The following is a 16,867-nucleotide window of genomic DNA, read 5'->3' on the forward strand; positions in this document are numbered from 1 at the left end:
ATATTGGACAGACCTGTTTCAGAATCCAGTATTGGCTGCACTCTTGTTTTTTTTAAATATAATAATGATGGTCTCTGGCCAACTTGAACGCTCCCTCCACTATATATAGCTGGGCTGAAATCGCAAACCATTGTCAGATTTGCTACTGATTTGTATGTTAACTCGAAGTCTCTACTATAGTATTTACTTACTCTTGTGTTTTTGTTAAAAAATAAACTATCGTTATCCTAAATACATCTGAATAAGAAATGTGTTACTATGTTATGGTTTCGGACTTAAATAATCATTTTTTTTTTTGTTTTGTAATCATTTTGTGTTTGTATTGGTTATTCTTCTTTTTCTCTTTTTCTTTTTGTTTGACTGCTTGGATTTGGTTTTGGGTATTGTTCCGTTTTACCTAAAAAGGTAAATGTAAATGTGTTGGACAAGTGCAGACGAAAAATCTAGGAACCGTCGTGAATTTCTATTTTATGGCCCAAAAGCGTCACAAAATGAGGAACGGTTTTAGCGAAGCGATGTTTATTGTTCATTAGGTCATTTATGATGTCCCGCAAAATTTTAGGAGATTCAGGGCCAGTTACCCGAATTCATGCAAATAGCGTGACTATAGCACGCGAAAATCTCGGAATCGTCTTGAATTCCTGTTTCATGGTCCTAAAATACCAAAAAGCGAGGAACGGCCATGGCGAAGCGATGACTATTGTTCATTAGGTCATTTTTAAGGGCCCGCAAAATTTTAGGAGATTTGAGGCCGATCACCCGAATTCATGCAGATGGCGTTTACTATAGTACACGAAAATCTAGGAATCGTCCTTAATTTCTGTTTTATAGCCCTAAAAAGCCAAAAAAGCTATGGTCATGGCGAAGCGATGACTATTGTTTCTTAGGTCGTTTATGATGGACCCACAAAATTTTAGAAAATTCTGGATCGGTCTGAATTCATGCAGATGGCATGGACTATAACATACGAAAAGAATGGGGAACAATTTCAGTTTATGGCCCAAATAATGAGGAATGGTCATGGCTAAGCCATGATTATTGTTCCTTAGGTCTTTTTTGATGTGCTAGCAAAATTTTAGGTGATTCGGGTCCGATCGCCCGGATGCATGCATATGGCGTGGGTTATAGCACACGTAAATTTGGGAATCGAGCGAAATTTCAGTTTTATGGCCACGAAATGCCAAAAACGAGGAACGGTCATGGTGAAGCGATGACTATTGTTCCTTAGGTCGTTTATGATGGGCCTGCAAAATTTTAGGAGATTTTGGGCCGGTCGTCCGAATTCATGCGGATGACATTGACTATAGCACACGAAAATCTAGAAATTGTCCTTAATTCCTATTTTATATCCCTAAAACGCCAAAAAGGAAACAGTCATGGAGAAGCGATGACTATTGTTCCTTAGGTCATTTTTTATGGGCCAGCAAAATTTTAGGCGATTCAGGTCCAATCGCCCGTGCACACGAAAATCTGGGAATTTGGCAAAATTTCAAATTTGCGGCTCTAAAACGCCAAAAAATGAGAAACGGTCATAGAGAAGCGATGACTATTGTTTCTTAGGTCGTTTTTTATGGGCCGACAAAATTTTAGGCGATTCGGGTTCGATCGCCAGGAAGTATGTAGCTGGCGTGGGCTATTATAACACACGAAAATCTGGGAATCGAGCGGAATTTCAGTTTTATGGCCCTAAAACGCCAAAAAACGAGGAACAATAATGACTATTATTCCTTTGATCGTTTTTGATGGGCCGATAAAATTTTAGGCAATTCGGGTCCAGTCGTCCAGATGCATGCAGAAGGCGTGGGCTATGACACATGAAAATCTAGGAATTAGGCGGAATTCCAGTTTTATGGCCCTAAAATGCCAAAAAAAACTATAACATAGAAAAATATGTGAATCAGGTGGAATTCCATCTTTATGGCTCTAAAACGCCAAAAAATAAGGAACGGTCATGGCGATTAAATGACTATTTTTCCTTTGGTCGTTTTTGATAGGCCCGCAACACTGTTGGCGATTCAGGTGCGATTGTCTGGATGCATGCAGATGGCGTGAGCTATAACACACGAATATTTGGGAATCGGGTGGAATTTCAGTTTTATGGCCCTAAAACGCCAAAAAATGAGGAACGGTCATGGCAAAACGATGACTATTGTTCCTTAGGTTGTTTTTATGGATCGACAAAAATTTAGGAGATTCGGGACCGGTCGCATGGATGCATACATATGGCGTGGCACGAAAATCTGGGAATCGGCCGGATATCCAGTTTTATGGCCCTAAAATACCAAAAATGAGGAACAGTCATGGGAAAGCAATAACTATTGTTCCTTACACCATTTCAGTTTTACGGTCCTAAAACGCCAAAATCGAGGAACGGTCGTGGCGAGGCGAGGCGATGACTATTGTTTCATAGGTCATTTTTGATGGGCCGGCAAAATTTTATGCAATTCAGGTTCGGTCGTCCGGGCCCATACCGTTGGCGTGGGCTATAACACACGAAAATTTGGGAATCAGGCGGAATTCCAGTTTTACGGCCCTAAAACGCCAAAAAAGAGGAACGGCCATGGCGATGCGATGACTATTGTTTCTTAGGTCATTTTTAATGGGCCGACAAAATTTTAGGCGATTCGGGTTCGGTCGCCCGGACCTATGCAGATGGTGTGGTTTATAGCACACGAAAATCTGGGAATCAGGCGTAATTCTATTTTTAAGGCCTTAAAACGCCAAAAAACGAGGAACGATCATGGCGAGGCGATGACTATTGTTCCATAGGTCTTTTTTGATGGGCCAACAAAAATTTAGGGGATTCAGGTCCGGTCGATCGAACCTATGCAGATGGTTTGTGCTATAACACATGAAAATTTAGGAATCGGGCAGAATTCAAATTTTATGGCCCTAAAATCCAAAACAAATGAGGAACGGTAATGGCGAGGCGGTGACTGTTGTTCCTTAGGTCATTTTGGAGGGGCCTACTAAATTTTAGGTGATTCGGGTTCGGTCGCCCGGACTCTTATAGATGGCGTGGGAATCGGGCGAAATTTAAGTTTATGGCCCTAAAACCCAAAAAAACGAGGAACGGTCATGGCGAGGCGATAACTATTGTTCCTTAGGTCGTTTTTGATGGGTTTGCAAAATTCTAGGCGATTTGGGTCCAGTCGCCCAGAACCATGCAGATGGCATTGGCTATAACACACGAAAATCTAATAATCGGGCAGAATTTCAGTTTTATGGCTATATTTGAGGAACTGTCATGACAATATATGGAGGCTCTTATGAGTCCATCCCATTAATAACTTTGTACTTTATACTTGTAAGAAGTTTCCGATTGCATCAGTTGTAATGTTATAGTGGCGAGATCGATAATGAACTATTCCTTTTTTATTTGGAAATGCAAGTAGTTGGTTGCGATATATTTTGCAGATTAAATTAGCTTTCCTTGAAACCTAATGGAACAATTGTAAAGAACTACATTTTTTTAATGTACATATGCTGAGTTGGTTGTCTCTCTCACAAAAATTTGTGTTTTTGGGAGAGTGTTGGCTTGGTAATATGTCCCTAAAATAAAGATGCATATGGAGATAATTCTTTCCCTAGTTTCTCTGCTATGATTGTATTTTGTTATCGTTGATGGTGTTTGGGCTAATTCGTGTGCAACTCAATTATTTTTGATACTAATTATCTCTTACTAAGCACATGTATCAAGTAAATCTGGCCATCAAAGCTTAAGAAAATGGAAAGAAATCACCTAACATTTTTATCTCTAATGAGATTTATGTCATGATCTTGGGTGATTTTTACCCACTTTATTGATCTTTGGCAATTAAAGTAAAGAACACGTTCACGTAATGTTTCTATACCAAGACTATGCAAGGACTTGGAAAATAGACCCAACTGACATTTCGCTGGCAAGTTTTGTGCATTGACTTGAGAATGCACCATCTTCTAAACTTGGAATTGATTGATATGAAGGAATCACTCTTTTCCTAATTTCTACGCTTTGATTGTCTTTTTTTTAAATAGCACACACAAAAATTGAAAATCGTCATGAATTCCTGTTTTATAACACTAAAAGGCCAAAAAGCGAGGAATGTTCATGGAGAAACGATGACTATTGTTCATTAGGTCATTTTTGATGGCTCCCAAAATTATAGACAATTCGGACCTAGTTGTCCGAATTCACTAAGATGACATGCACATTAGCACACAAATTTGAAATCATCCTGAATTCCTATTTTATGGTCCTTAAATACCAAAAAACAAGGAACGTTCATGGCGATACGATGATTATTGTTCTTTGGGTCGTTTTTAATAAGCCCGCAAAATTTTAGTCGACTCGGAGCCGGTCGGCTGAATTCATAAAGATGACAGGGACATTAGCACGCAAAAAATTGAAAATCATCTTGAATTCCTGTTTTATGACCCTAAAACATTAAAAAGAGAGGAAAGATCATGGTGATCCGATGACTATTGTTCATTAGGCCATTCTAAAAAATGAGGAACGGTAATGACGAAACGATGACTATTGTTCATTAGGTTATTTTTATGGGCCTGCAAAAGTTTAGGAGATTCGGGCTGGTCGCTCAAATTTATGTAGATGGCGTGGACTATAGCACACGAAAATCTAAGAATCGTCTTAAATTTCTGTTTTATTGCCCTAAAACACCAAAAAATGAGGAACGGTCATGGCGAAGCAATGACTATTGTTCATTAGGTTATTTTTTATGGGCCCGATAAATTTTAGGAGATTCGAGACCGGTCGTTCGAATTCATGTAGATGGCGTGGATTATAATACATGAAAATTTGGAAATCGTCGTGAATTCCTATTTTATTGCCCTAAAATGCCAAAAACAAGGAATGGTCATGGCGAAGCGCTGACTATTGTCTATTAGGTTGTTTTTGAAGGGCCCGAAAATTTTTGTAAGATTCGGAGCCGGTCGTCTGAATTCATGTAGATGACGTGGATTATAGCACATGAAAATTTGGGAATCGTCCTGAATTCCTATTTTATTGCCCTAAAATGCCAAAATACGAAGAACGATCATTTGTAAGAGATTCGCGCCTGGTCACTCGAATTCATGCAAATGGCGTGGACTATAGCACCCGAAAATCTGAGAATCATCATGAATTCCTAATTTATGGCCCTAAAGCCAAAAAATGGAGGAATAGTCTTGACGAGCCCGTAAAATTTAGGAGATTCACCTCCGGTCGCGCTATAGCACACGAAAATCTAGGAATTATCCCAAATTCCCGTTTTTATGGTCTTAGAATGCCAAAAAACAAGAAACGGCCATGGCGAAGCGATGACTATTATTCATTAAGTCATTTTTGATTGGCTTGCAAAACTTTAGGAGATTTGGGCCGGTCTACCGAATTCATGCAGATGACGTGGACTATAACACTCGAAATTTTGGAATCGTCATGAATTTATGTTTTATGGCCCTAAAACGCCAAAACATAATGAACGAACATGGCAAAACGATGAATATTGTTCATTAGGTCATTTTTGATCGGGCCCGTAAAATTGTAGGAGATTAAGGGGAGATCGCGCGAGTTCATGAAGATGGCATTGACTATAGCACACAAAAATCTAGGAATTGTTCTAAATTCCTATTTTATGGCCCTAAAACTCCAAAAATGAGGAACGATCATGGCAAAGTGATGATTATTGTTCATTATGTCATTTTTGATAGGCCGTCAAAAATTTAGGAGATTCGGGGCCGACCGTCCGAATTCATGCAGATGGCACGAACTACATCACACGAAAATCTAAGAATTGTCTTGAATTCCTGTTTTATGGTCCTAAAACGTAAACGAATGAGGAACGGTCATGGCGAAACAATGAATATTGTTCATTAGGTCTTTCTGGACGGGCCAGCAAAATTTTAGAAGATTCGGGGTCGATTGCCTGAATTCATTAAGATGACATTGATTATAACACACGAAAATTTAGGAATTGTCATGAATTCCTGTTTCATGGCCCTAAAACGCCAATAAACAAAAAATGATTATGGCGAAGCGATGACTATTGTTCATTAGGTCGTTTATGTTGGGCCCGCAAAATTTCAGGAGATTATGTGCTGGTGGTCCGAATTCATGTAGATGGCGTGGATTATAGCACGCGAAAATGTGGGAATCGTCCTGAATTCCTATTTTATTGCCCTAAAATGCTAAAAAACGAGGAACAGTCATGTCGAAGCAATTCCTATTGTTCATTACGTCATTTCTAATGGCCCCGCAAATGTTTTGGAGATTCGGAGTCGGTCGCCCGAATTCATGCACATGGCGTGGACTTCCTATTTGTGAATCGTCCTGAATTCCTATTTTATGGCCCTAAAATGCAAAGAAAATGAGGAACAGTCATGGCGAAGCGATGATTATTGTTCATTAGGTAGTTTTTTATGGGCCAGCATAATTTAACGAGATTCGGGACTGGCCGCCCGAATTCATGTAGATGACGTGGGATATGGCACACAAAAATCTAGGAATTATCCTAAAATTTTATTTTATGGCCCTAAAAATCTTTAAAACGAGGAACAGTCTTCGCGAAGCAACGACTATTGTTCTTTAGGTCATCTTTGATGGGCTCGTAAAATTTTACGAGATTCAAGGCCGGTCACCCAAATTAATGCAGATGGCCTGGACTATAGCACCCAAAAATCTAGGAATCCTCATGACTTCCTGTTTTATGGCCCTAAAACGCCAAAAAATGAGGAACGATCATGGCGAAGTGTTGACTATTTTTCATTAGGTCGTTTATGTTGGGCCCGTAAAACTTTAGGAGATTCGGGGCTGGTCGCCCGAATTTATGCAAATGACTTGGATGGTAGCATCTAAAAATCTAGGAATCGTGTCGAATTCTTATTTTATGGCCTTAAAACGCCAATTAAGAATAATGGTCATGGAGAAGCGATGACTATTGTTCATTAGGTTATTTTTTATGGGCTTGCAATATTTTAGGATATTCTGGGATGGTCGCCCAAATTCATGCAGATGGCATAGATTATAGCACATGAAAATTTGAGAATCATCTTGAATTCTTATTTTATTGCCCTAAAATGCCAAAAACGAGGAACGGCCATGGCAAAGCGATGAATATTGTTTATTAAGTCATTTTACATGGGCCCATAAAAGTTTAGGAGATTCGGGGCCGTTCACCCGAATTCATGCAGATGGCATGGACTATTGCACACAAAAATATTTAAATCATCCTGAATTCCTCTTTTATAGCCCTAAGACGCCAAAAACGAGGAACGGTCATGGGAAAGTGATGATTATTGCTCATTAGGATATTTTACATGGGCCCATAAAGTTATAGGAGATTCGAGGCCGGTCACTATAATTCACGTTGATGGCGTGGACGATTACATATGAAAATTTGTGCATCATCATGAATTCCTGTTTTATGGCCCTAAAACGCCAAAAAACAAGGAACCGTCGCGGTAAAACATTGACTATTCTTCATTAGGTCGTTTTTGATGGGCACATAAAATTTTAGGAGATTCGGAGCTGGCTGTCCGAATTCATGCTGATGGCGTAGGCTTGTGCACACGAAAATATAGGAATCTCCTTGAAATCCTGTTTTATGGCCCTAAAATGCCAAAAAATGAGGAACAAACATGTCGAAACGTTGACTGTTGTTCATTAGGTTATTTTTTATGAGCCCGCAAAATTTTAGGAGATTCGGGGCCGATCGCCCGAAATCATGCAGATGGCGTGGATTATAGCACAAGAAAATCTGGGTATTGTCCTGAATTCTTGTTTTATGGCCCTAAAACACCAAAACACGAGGAACAATTATGGAGAAGCGATGACTATTGTTCATTAGGTCTTATTTGTTGGCCCCTCAAATTTTTAGGTGATTCGGGCCAATAGCCTGAATTCAATGCAAATCGGGCGAAATTTCAGTTTTTGGCTCTAAAACGCCAAAGACGAGTAACGGTCATGGCGAGGCGGTGACTATTATACCATAGGTCATTTTTATGGTCCAAAAGAATATTAGGTGATCCCAGTCCGGGCGTCTGGGCCCATGTAGAAGGCGTGAGAGCGCATAAAAATTTAGAAATTAGGCAGAATTCTAGTTTTATGGCCCAAAAATGCCTAAAACCGAGTAATGGTCAAAGAGAGGTGGCGACTATTATTCCTTAGGTCATTTTTGATGGTCCGGTAAAATTTTAGGCGATCCGGGTTCGGGCGCCCGGGCCCATGCAAAGGGCGTGGGCTATAATAGCTTACGAAAACCTAGGAATCATGCGGAATTCTAATTTTATGGCCCTAAAATACCAAAAAATGAGTAACGGTCATGGAGATGCAGTGACTATTGTTATTTAGGTATTTTTGATGGTCCGAAATATTGTTAGGCAATTCGGGTCCGTGCGCCTGAGCCAATGTAGAAGGCGTGGGCTATAGCGCATGAAAATCTAGGAATTAGGCAAAATTTCATTTATATCGCTTTAAAATGCCAAATATTGAGTAACGGACATGGCGAAGTGGTGACTATTGTTCCTTAGGTAGTTTTTGATGGTCCGACAAAGTTTTAGGAGATCCGGGTACGGTCCATGCAGAAGGCGTGGGTTGTAGCACACGAAAATTTAAGAATCGGGCGGAATACTAATTTTATGGCCCTAAAACGCCAAATATAGAGTAGCGGTCATGGCGAGGCGGTGACTATTGTTCCTTAGGTCATTTTTGAAGGTCCGGCAAAATTTAAGGTAATCCGGGTCCGGGCGCCTGTGCCCAATCAGAAAGCGTGGGCTATAGAACACGAAAATCTAAGAATCAAACAGAATTCTTGTTTTATGGCCCTAAAATGCCAAAATATGAGTAACGGTCATGGTGAGGCAGTGAATATTATTCCTTAGGTTATTTTCGATGGTCCAAATTTTTTTTAGGAGATTCGGGTACGAACTCCCGGGCTCATGCAATAGGCGTGAGTTATAGTACACAAAAATTTGGAAATCAAGCGAAATTCTAATTTTATGGCCCTAAAACACCAAAACGAGTAACAGTCATGGCGAGGCGGTGATTATTGATCCTTTGTTTGTTTTTGATAGTCCGGCAAAATTTTAGGCGATATGGGTCCGGTCACTCGGGCCCATGCAGAAGGCGTGAGTTATAGCACATGAAAATCAAGGAATCGGGCGGAATTCTAGTTTTATGGCCCTAAAATGCTAAAAAACAAGTAATGGTCATGGGGAGGCGGTTATTATTGTTCCTTAGGTTGTTTTTGATGGCCCGATAAAACTTTGGGCGATCCGGGTTCGGGCGCTGGGCCCATGCAGAAGGCATAGGCTATATAGCACACGAAAATCTAGGAATCGAGCGGAATTTCTATTTTATGGCCCTGAAATTCCAAAAACGAGTAACGGTAAAAATCTTTGATGGTCCGGCAAAATTTTAGGCAATCCGGGTCGGGGGTTCCCGGACCCATGCAGAAGGCGTGGGCTATAGCACATGAAAATCTGAGAATCGGGTGGAATTTCGATTTTATGGCCCTAAAACACCAAAAAATGAGTAACGGTCATGGCGATACAGTTACTATTGTTCCTTAGGTCGTTTTTGATGTTCCAACAAAATTTTAGACGATTCGGGTCCAGGTGCCCGGTCCCATGCAGTAGGCGTGGGCTATAAACATATAAAAATCGGGAATCAGGCGGAATTTCAATTTTATGGCCCGAAAATACCAAAAAAAAAGTAACAGTCATGGCAAGGCGGTGATTATTGTTCCTTAGGTAATTTTTGATGGTCTGACAAAATTTTTGGCGATCTGAGTTTGGGCTCCTGGGTGCATAACACACGAAAATTTAGGAATCGGGTAAAAATAATTTTATTACCCTAAAACGTTTAAAAATGTGTAACGGATAAGGCGAGGGGGTGACTTTTCACTACCTAAAACCACGTGACCGGCACCCGGCACACTACCCGACCCGAGCGAATCAAACCATGTGATGCACCCAAATCATATGTATGAAAACCAATTTAACTGCGGAAGCTCCTTGAAAATCATATACATTTTCAAGTTAAATGATAAAATATTTTCCAATTCAAAATCACACATGACGTCTTTCATGATAATAACAATGAGAATAAGTAAAATAAATATACTTTCATGTATGTCGTGTACAACCTTGTTACTATAACCTTTCATAACTATCTATGGAGCCTCTATACCAAGAATAGAACAAACGGTTGGAGTAAATCCAACAAAATATAATAAGAAAGAACATGATAGCTACCACGAGATAAAAGTGGTGCTTCATAATACCTTGGAAAGAGATTCATCCTAGCTTGACCGCATTCCACGTATCATACATCATCCTGAAACATGTAAAGTAAGCAGGGCCCTGGAGGGGGCCCCCTAAGGGCTGAGTACACCACATCGGTACTCAATAAGTGTCATAGACTCTCTCTAACTTAAGTTCTTGGGACAAACTTTATAGAAACAATGCACTAATATTTGATATAAAACGATAAGAAATTTTATTATTTCATGACCTTTGTTATTTAAAATAACAACCAAGTAAAATATAACCCACAATATGAACTTTTAAAATATTAACATCAATTCAAGATTTTGGATGAAATCATACAAAATCATTCTATTTGCTTTAAGTCATCGAAATCACTTTCGGCTCCTTAGGCCTAAACATAAGAAAATCATCATTACCTTTCACTGGGAGTACTATACCATCACCGACATAAGAAGGTTAACTAGGTTATGTACCTAGCGACAAGTATCATATACCCTACTTGCTCAGGTCGTCTCATCGTAGTGCCGTACGAATCGACTCAGTCATGCTAATAATAGCACAAAATAGTACCCTCTCGAGGGAGATCACTCTGCCGTAGTCTATACCACAAAGTGTCCATCTACGCCTACACCGACACGTGTAGTTTCATGACAACGAACACGATATATCCGAATCCAATCTCGGTGAACACAAGTAACTCCCAAAACATTTGATACTTCAAAAATAGATTCATAGCATAGTAGCCTCAAAGGATCTATTTTTATCAAATCATAGCATTTATAGAAAATTTAAATCATTTGAACAAAATTTAAATAAATAACCTTTTACATGCTAAAGCTTTTAGCAATTTAACATCAATCTTTAAAAGATACCACAAGTGTTATTCTGCTCATCAATTTCCAAAAGAAATTCTTTTCATGGAAACTTATCTTTAGCACTCAAATATGTATACTCTTGTCAATACGTAAGTTTTAATAAAAACTCATAACATTTACCTTGAGTGTCATTTTTCCAACAAGATTTAAAATAAAATTTTATAAAACAACATGACGGTACAGATGCAACATAATATTTTAATACATGGTGACATCCCTACTTGTTTGTCCCCACAAGCACGAAAGCACATTTGCAAATAGCTTAAGTATTTACTCGAAACATGCTTTTAGAGAAAGTCCCTCAAGAAGAGTAAGTTTTAATCAACTTACCTCGCTTTCGCTTTATTAACATTCACATGCTTTCAATCCTCCTCCATCATTTCAATGTTGATTAAAATGCTCAACATCACCAACAAGTCGATATCTCCAATTAGATATCCTAATTACATCAAAATATGACTTAAGATATTGATCAACATCTATATATGGCTCATAAGTTGGCTACAAGCCTCCAACAACTCAAATCGCCAAATAGTTTTACATGCTAGACCATTCAACTTCATTCTTATGTTTTAATGCCCATTCGAAGTCATTAATGATACTACATCAATTGTTCATTGCCACTAAGTTACTATTCATCATCTTCCATAATCAACACTTGCAAAATATACAATTCAGGTGATTACTTAGTTGATCACTTCCATCTTTTGCTAACAAATAATTCCATAGGTTCATTGTATTCATAAATTTCATCGCCAAGATTACCATTCATCTTCTCTCTTATTTTCTCAAAAGCACTATTCATGCCATGAACTAGAGTTTTATAATCCAATCTTTCAACCATTAAACTTATAACAAATGCTTCAAATACTTCTAACTACTCCTAATAAACAAGTTTGAAGCATTAGAATTACCTCTAGTAGCTCAATCTTAAAAAATCACAACTTTTGGTAATTTTAGTGTTCTTGAGGATTTGATGATGGAATCTAGCATTTGGATGCAAGAATGGTGTTAGAACTCATGTATATTGAGTAAGAATCAACCAAAAACAACATTAACAACTTACCTTGGTTGATTGGACTTGATTTGAGCTTAAAATCGCCCCTTCACCTCAAGAACCCTAACCCCAATACTCAAAATACTCTCTCCCCCGACTTGGTATTTATAGGCCCAGATTTCTGGATTTCGTACGTGGCCTTGGATGCTATGGCAGCACTTCACTGCCAGCCATTCTTTCGGACACGGCCCCGGATGCTTCTCATCCGCAGACTCCTCTGCCAACCTTTGGTAATTTGGTCATAACTTCTTGTAGGAATGTCCAAATGACAAACGGTTTTGAAGAATTAGAACTTAGAGTTGAGGATCTTTCATTTGATAGGTTGTCCATTACACAACTCCTTATATATATGTAGATATGCTTGTCCAACATTTGGTCTTGTGCATACTTATATGGAACTTTAGTCTATCATGTAATTTCCAACTTAGTTTAGACTTAGGGCTATCCTTAGAACCCACATCACTTATAATATGCCTCGTACACTTATTATCATATCCAAATTAATATCCATCATATTAATAGTCCTCATATGCACACAAAATAATATAATTAGCACACATCAACTTTCTTAATAGCGCTTAAATACTTCGAAATTTTCCGAGGTGCTACATGACTATAGTTCCTTATGTCGTTTGTGATGGTCCGGCATAATTTTAGACGATTCGGGTCGGTACGCTAAGGCCCATGCAGAAGGCGTGAGCCATAGCACACAAAAAGTTGGGAATCAGGCAAAATTTCAGTTATATGGCCCAAAAAGGCCAAAAATCGAGTAACGGTCATGCCGAGGCGATGACTATTGTTGCTTAGGTTGCTTTTGATGGTCCAACCAAATTTTAGGCGATCCGGGTCCAGGACCCAAGCCCATGCAGAAGACGTGGACTATAGCACACGAAAATTGGGAATCTGGCAGAATTTAAGTTTTATGGCCCTGAAATGCCAAAAAAGAGTAGCAGTGATGGCGATGCGGTGACTATTGTTCCTTAGGTAATTTTTTATGGTCCCACAAATATTTAGACGATCGAGGTCCGTGCGCCCGGGCTCATAGCACACGAAAATTCGGGAAGGGCAGAATTTCAGTTTTATTTCCCTAAAACGCCGAAAAATGAGTAACGAACATGGCGAGGCGATGACTATTGTTCCTTATGTATTTTTTGATGGACTGGAAAACTTTTAGGCAATCCAGGTCCGGGCTCCCGCTCCCATGCAGAAGGCATGGGCTATAGCAAATGATAATTTAGGAATCAGGCAGAATTTCCGTTTTATGCCCCAAAAATGCCTAATACCGAGTAACGGTCATGGAGAGGCGGTGACTATTGTTTATTAGTTAGTTTTTGATGGTCCGGCAAAATTTTAGGCGATCCGGGTCTGAGCACCTAGGCCCATGCAGAAGGCGTGGGCTAGCGCATAGAAATGTGAGAATCGGGCGAAATTCCAGTTATATGGCCCTAAAATGCCAAAACATGAGTAACGGTCATGGCGAAGCAGTGATTATCATTCCTTATGTCATTTTTGATGGTCCGGAAAAATGTTAGGCGATTTGGGCCCGGGCGCCTGGGTCCATGTAGAAGGCGTGGGCTATAACACACAAAAATCTGGGAATCGGGCGGAATTCCAATTTTATGGCCCTAAAACGCCAAAAAAGAGTAACGGTCATGGCGATGTGGTGACTATTGTTCCTGATCGTTTTTATGGTCCAACAAAATTTTAGGCGATCCCGACCCATGCAGAAGGCGTGGGCGATAACATACGAAAATTTGAGAATCGGGCGGAATTCCGATTTTATGGCTCTAAAGCGTTAAAAAATGAGTAACGGTCATGAAGAGGCGGCGACTATTATTCTTTAGATACTTTTTGATGGTTTGAAAATTATTTAGGTGATCTAGGTCCAGACGCCCGGGCCCATATAGAAGGCGTGTGCTATAGCACACGAAAATCTGGGAATCAGACGGAATTCCAGTTTTATGGCCCTAGAATGCCAAAAAAGAGTAACGGTCACGGCGAGGCGGTGACTATTATTTCTTAGGTCATTTTTGATGGCCCGAAAAACTTTTAGGCAATCCGGGTCAGGACGTCATGCAAAAGGCGTTGGCTAGAGCGCACAAAAATTTAGGAATCGGGAGAAATTCTAGTTATATGGCCTTGAAATGCCAAAACATGAGTAACGATCATGGCAAGACGGTGATTATTATTCCTTAGGTTTTTTTATGGTCCGATCAAACTTTAGGCGATCTAGGTCTGGGCCCCCGAGCCCATGCAGAGATCATGGGCTATACCACATAAAAATTTGGGAATCGGGGAAAAATCCAGTTTTATGGCCCTAAAACGCCAAAAAATGAGTAACGATAATGGTGAAGTGGTGAATATTGTTCCTTAGGTCATTTTTGATGGTCCGACAAAATTTTAGGCGATCCGGATCCGGCCGCCCGGTCCCATGTAGAAGGCATGGGATATTACACACGAAAATCTGGGAATTAGATGTAATTCCAGTTTTAATGATCTAAAACGCCAAAAACCAGTAACGGTCCTGGGGAGGCGGTGATTATTGTTCCTTAGATCGATTTTTATGGTTCAAAATATTTTTAGGTGATCCGAGTCCGGGGGCTCGGGCCCATTTAGAAGGTTTGGGTGCACACGAAAATCTAGGAATATGGCGAAATTTCAGTTTTATGGCTCTAAAACACCAAAAAATGAGTAACGGTCATGGCGAGGCGGTGTCTATTGTTACTTAGGTCATTTTTATGGACCTCACAAAATTTTAGGCGATCGGGGTCCTTGCTCCCAGGCCCTTGCAGAAGGCATGAGCTATAGCACACAAATATTTGGAAATGGGACGAAATTTCAATTTTATGGCCCTAAAATACCAAAAAATGAGTAACAGTCATGGTAAGGCGGTCACTATTGTTTCTTAGTTTGTTTTTGATGGTTCAAATTTTTTTAGGCGATCCGGGTCTTTGCAGAAGACGTGGGCATAATACACAAAAATTTGAGAATCGGGTGAAATTTTAGTTTTATGGCCCTATAACGCCAAAACAACAAGTAACGGTCATGGCAAGGAAGTGACTATTGTTCCTTAGTTTGTTTTTGATGGTTCGGCAAAATATTAGGCGATGTGGGTCCGGGTGCCGGGGCCCATGCAGAAGGCGTGGGCTATAGTGCTCGAAAATTTGGGAATCAGGCAGAATTCCAGTTTATGGCCCTAAAATGCCAAAAAATGAGTAACGGTCATGACGAGGCGGTGACTATTATTTTTAGGGCATTTTTGGGCGATCAAAGTCAGGGCGCCCAGGCCCATTTAAGGCGTGGGCTATAACACACGAAAATTTAGGAATCGAGTGAAATTTCAGTTTTATGCCCCAATAATGCCAAAAAATGAGTATCGGTCATGGCGAGGTGGTGACTACAGTTCCTTAGGTCATTTTTTATTGCCAGGCAAAATTTTAGGCGATCCAGGTTTAGATACGCGAGCCCATACAGAAGGTGTGAGCCATAACACATGAAAATTTGGGAATCGGGAGGAATTCCAATTTTATGACACTAAAACGCCGAAAAACAAGTAATAGTTTTGGCGAAGCGGTATTGTTCCTTAGGTCATTTTTTATGGTCCAACAAAATTTTAGGCGATCCGAGTTCGGGCGCATGATCCCATGCAGAAGGCGTGGGCCGATACAACATGCACCAAAAAGTCAACTAAGTCTAACCAAAACTCACATTTTGAAAATTTGGCATATAACTGATTATTCTTCTAAGTATGAAGCACACTCCGAAGATGCTGCTCATGCTCCTCTCGATTGCTGGAGTGAATCAAGATATCATCAATGAATACAACCACAAAAGAATCCAAATAGGGCTTGAGCACCCGATTCATCAAATCCATAAATGTTGCTGGGGCATTTGTCAACCCAAATGACATCACTAGGAATTCGTAATGCCCATACCGAGTCCGAAAAGCTGTTTTAGGGACATCAGATGCCCTAATCTTCAACTGATGGTAACCATGCCTCAAATCAATCTTTGAAAATACATTGGCACCCTGAAGCTGATCAAATAAGTCATCAATTCTTGAAAGCGGATTTTTATTTTTGATAGTGGCCTTGTTCAACTGCCGATAATCTATACATATCCGCATAGATCCATCTTTCTTCTTTACAAATAGTACTAGTGCACCCCAGGGCAAGATATCGGGTCTAATGAATCCCTGATCAAGAAAGTCTTGTAACTACTCTTTCAATTCTTTCAACTCCGGCGGGGACATACGGTATGGTGGAATAGAAATGGGCTGAGTGCCCGAAGCCAAATCAATACAGAAGTCAATATCTCTATCAGGTGGCATCCCCGACAGATCTGCAAGAAATACTTTTGGAAATTCACGAACAACTGGTACTGAGTCCATAGAAGGAACATCCACACTGGGATCGTGAATATAAGCCAAATAGGCTAGACACCCTTTCTCTACCATACGCCGAGCTTTCATATAAAAAATAACCCTGCTGGCAGAATGACCAGGAGTTCCTTTCCACTCTAACCGAGGTAACCCTGGCATGGCTAGGGTCACTGTCTTGGCATGACAATCCAATATAGCATGATAAGGTGACATCCAATCCATACCCAAGATGACATCAAAATCTACTATATCAAGAAGTAGAAGATCCACACTAGTCTCAAAACTACTAATAGTAACCACACACGAACG

Source organism: Nicotiana tomentosiformis, chromosome 12, assembly GCF_000390325.3.
Source record: "Nicotiana tomentosiformis chromosome 12, ASM39032v3, whole genome shotgun sequence".
NCBI lineage: Eukaryota > Viridiplantae > Streptophyta > Magnoliopsida > Solanales > Solanaceae > Nicotiana > Nicotiana tomentosiformis.